The sequence below is a fragment of the Cebus imitator genome, unplaced genomic scaffold, assembly GCF_001604975.1.
Source record: "Cebus imitator isolate Cc_AM_T3 unplaced genomic scaffold, Cebus_imitator-1.0 Scaffold243, whole genome shotgun sequence".
NCBI lineage: Eukaryota > Metazoa > Chordata > Mammalia > Primates > Cebidae > Cebus > Cebus imitator.
The window spans coordinates 1,437,175-1,441,620 of NW_016107558.1; the positions used below are offsets into that span (position 1 = coordinate 1,437,175).

Consider the following 4,446-nt stretch of genomic DNA (forward strand, 5'->3'; position numbering starts at 1 on the left):
CACAGACAGGGGATGGGGAGCATTCCGAGCTGAAGCTGCTAGTGGAATGCTGCTAGGTAAGTCTAGGGGCAAGTCCTGATGGGACTGCTGTTTTCGCTAAGGAGCTTGTCATACTGATCATATCAAAAATTAGAATGATGTGATCCCACTTGCATTTTAGAATCACACTGAAAGTAGTATGGAGGGAGCATAGACGGAGGAAAGAGTCAGCATGTCTAGAGGCAAGAGGACCCGTGTGGAGAGAATACTCTAGGTTGTTGTTTGGATTGAATAAGATGTTGCTACATGGAGAGCTCCAAGAACAGCCTCTGGTATGCAGTAGGCTCTTAATGAATATAGGTTCTAGATTTACTATTATTACTGTTATATTACTCCTATTTGTACTACTCCAATAGTCCTGATGAGAAATGAGAAATTATTAGAACATGTGCCAATGTTCCAGAGGTGGTGATGGGGAGGAAACCTAGATTCTGGAACTATCAGGTGTGGGGTGGGAGAGACTTGAATTAGGAAGATTCTCCTTAGATGATGGGGCAAGGCAGAGGGGATCTGGGATGTGCTTTGAGACTTTGAATCATGGTCCATTAGTGGGTTGTGAAATCTATCTAGAGAGTATGACTGGAAATTTTGAAAAATAAAATAGAATAAAAATTTCAAAAACTGTGTCTATGGCCATACCACCCTGAACGCCCCCGATCTTGTCTGATCTCGTCTAATCTCGGAAGCTAAACAGGGTTAGGCCTGGTTAGTACTTGCATGGGAGACTCCCTGGGAACACCAGGTGCTGTAGGCTTTAAAAAAATTTGCACAGAGTTTCACACATATATTTTTTAAAACTTTTATGTGGGTGGTATATGCTAAAACATTTTTGGTGTGTCTAGAGTGTATCCAGGCACACCCAATAGGTCCAGGTCTGAATCCAGCTGGATGGCTACTGTCCTCTACAAGGCAGATGGCTCAGAGCAGACCAGAGCTCATGATCCCAACAGTCATGCTGATTTCAAAGCAGAGAATGAGAGTTGAGACAAAGCATCTTATCCCTTTCTTTCAAACTTGCATATTAGACAAGGCAATCTTCTTCATGGATCATAGATAACAAAGAGAGGACAGGTTTTTTTTTCTGGAAAAGTTCATATGGTAGCAAGAGAAACTAGGAGTGTGCATTCCTCTCTAATAGATAATGTATCTTTCCCTAATTTTTGATGATTAAAAGGCACTAGGGAAAATTTATTCTTAAAATTTTTATTTTTATGTAGATTGGCACTAAAATAGACTTATAATGGCAGTTTTGTGAGTTCAGAAATTCAACCCAACATCACTATTCTAAGACCTCGGAACAATATTTGCTTCCATGGTGCTATGGTTTGAATGTGTGTTCCTCGAAAATGCATACGTTGGAACTTAGATCTCAAGATGATGGTGTTAAGAGGTGGAGACTTTTAAGAAGGATTCAGTCACAGGACCTCTGCTCTCAGGAATGGATTAGTGATTTTATAAAAGAGGTTGAAATGAATGTCCTGGTGTCTTTGCCTTCTGCCTTCTGCCATGTGAGACACCTCACATGGCACCTTTTAGAGACAGGTATCAGCCCTCACAACACATTGAATTTAGCCAGGTGCAGTGCCTCACACCTGTTATCCCAGCACTTTGGGAGGCCAAGGTGGGTGAATCACCTGAGGTCAGGAGTTCAAGACGACCCTGGCCAACATGGTAAAACCCCATCTATACTAAAAAAAATCCAAAAAAATAAAAAAAGCCAAGTATGGTGGCACACACTTGTAATTCTAGCTACTTAGGAGGCCAAGGCAGGAGGATCACTTGAACCCAGAAGGCAGAGGTTGCAGTGAGCTGAGATTGCGCCACTGCACTCCAGCCTGGGGGACAAAGTGAGACTCCATCTCAAAAGAAGAAGAAGAAGAAAAAAAAAAGACATTGAGTCTGCTGGCACCTTGGTCTTGGATTACCCAGTTTTCAGAACTGTGATAAATAAATTTCTGTTATTTATAAAATACCCAGTCTTTGCTATGTTGTTATAGCAACATCCATATACTAAGACTCATAAGGAAGTATTTTGTTTAAGTGTAAGAAAACTACAGCATGTACAACTGTTGGTTTTCTTGTTGTTAAAGATATTGATCCAATCACCATTTTACTGTTTTGAGATCAAAGACCATTATAAAACTCAAAGGATAAAAACGAAACTTAACCATTTTAAAAATACCTTATGGCCAGTTGCTGTGGCTCATGCCTATAATACCAGCAATTTGGGAGGCTGAGATGGGAGGATCACTTGACCCAGGAAGTTTGAGAGCAGCCTGGCCAAGATAGCAAGATCCCATCTCTACAAAAACAAAAACAACAGACTTATAATTGTTTACTGTGAATCCATTTCCATGTCAATAATACCAATATACAACATAAACCCAGGTTCTAACTGAGAAAAGTCCAAAACTCTAACCTCACAGAGCCGTCAGGTACTGGAGTAGGGGAAAGAATGTGAGAACTGGCTGGCTCTAGTATACGATTTCCAATTTTATAAACTGTACATAGCTCCAGGATTCTTTTTTGACTCTTTCTTCTTCTTAACCCCAAATGCTACCATTTTCCTATTGATTCTTTCTTTGAAACACCGCTTAATTTAGTCACATTCTTCCCCTTCATGATACCCATGGAGCCTAGGCATGAATTCTCCGGCATTTGGGCAATACCTCAACTTTCTGACTTTTACAGGTAGTTCTTCATTAGACCCACAGGATCTCTTTCAAGAAGCTGCTTCAATGATCATCTTTGCCTTGATCAAAATTCCTCAATGAATTTCCTTTACCCACATCTCAAACTCCTAGTTCTGCCTTTTCACAAACTTTGTCCTCTCAAGACTCACTTCCAACCTCTTTCCTGAGATCTCCATGACAGCCAAGCTTACCATCTCTCAAGTAAACCTTGTCTTTTCCTTCCTCCAAGCTTTTAAAAGCTGATACATATGCTGCAGCTCCTGGAATACCTCCCTTGTTGCAACCACAGCTACGCCATAAATCCTGTCTGGTACAAGGGAGGACGCACATTCATCCATTTGTTTAGAGTGCCTCCTGTTCCTTGTATTCTTTCTCCTTTACCTCATGCTTTCTCTGTTCATTATCTTTCTCTCAACCAGGATTTTAACCTCTTTGAGGTCAGACAGCATGTGTTCCTTCTTTTTAATTCTGCACATTTTTTTTCTAGGATGTACTTTATATAGATAATTTTGATAGATGATAGTGCAAAAAGAAAGTCATTTCTGGATATTTTTCTTGGTGTAAATGAGGTCACCCTAATAGCATCTGTAATCACTCTGAAGTCCTTCAGCCCATTTAGTTTGAAAAATGTTTTCCTAAAATAAAAGTTATTTCTTTTTCATTTTTCCCTAGTTCATATCATCGTCATTCATCTCATTTGTCCTTCTCACATCAAGGATCTATACAATGCTGTTCATCCCCTCTGCTGCATATTTCTCGGACCTATCTGAGGTCCCAGATCCCATTGACCCTTCATCCTCACAGCCACTGCTGGGTCTGGGTCCTCATAAGTTCTGTCTGGAAGTTTCAATACAGTCTTTCTTGATGTGCTCCACATTGTTATGGGAATGAATTCTCACACACCCCTACTTTGAAGAGAGGAGGCTTCCAGGATATGCTTACAGGATAAAGCAAAATGTTCTCCAGGGAAGCAATGGTGCTATGGTCCAGCTTTGCATGCAGACAGCACAGCCTTTCATTTCTGCCATGCCACTTACACCTGAGTGGAGATGGGAAGAAAAGACAAAGACGAATGTAGGAAACTTTCAGTGAAATGACAATGCATGAATGGCAAGAGAGAAGGAATAGTCAGTGATAGAAAAATAATAACAGCTCTGGGCTTTTGAGTTTGAAAATGGTGTGTAGGGTGAGACAACAATAGGAACTTCTGATAAAGATTGAGTTCCACTTGTTCAATCAATGTGAATCCAATACATACATTTGATCCTTTAAGTAGTCTCACTAAACTGGTATCATGTAATAGAAATGTTTAATATTATTCTGGGCAAGTTACTTAGTCTGTCTTAGTGTCTCATTTATAAAGTGTGGATGAGTACCTACCCCGCAGGGTTATGTCAAAAATTAGATAAGATGAAAAGTAAGTTATAGTGTTAGAATGGCACCCCATACGTGGACTTTTTTTAAATGTCAGCTATTATGATGATAAAGGTAGTGGCTTACAAGACCTTTGACCATCTGGCTCCCCTCTCCAAGCATGCCAAATTACATACATGTCTTAAACACATCTCTTAACCAGGGTATTCTCACCATGACCTTTCTGCAAACAAAAAGTAAGTACTCTTCTCATTCTTTAGAACCAATTCTAAATTCTCCCTCATAGGAGACTTTCCTTATTATTCCAGGCAGTATGAATAATTTCCACTTCTAGGGTCCC

The 4,446-nt window shown here is 40.1% G+C and overlaps 1 pseudogene; it reads left to right on the forward strand.

The window, feature by feature from the left end:
* Positions 1-664: 664 nt before the first annotated feature.
* Positions 665-793, forward strand: LOC119466952 (annotated as a pseudogene).
* The last annotated feature ends 3,653 nt before the right edge of the window (positions 794-4,446 follow it).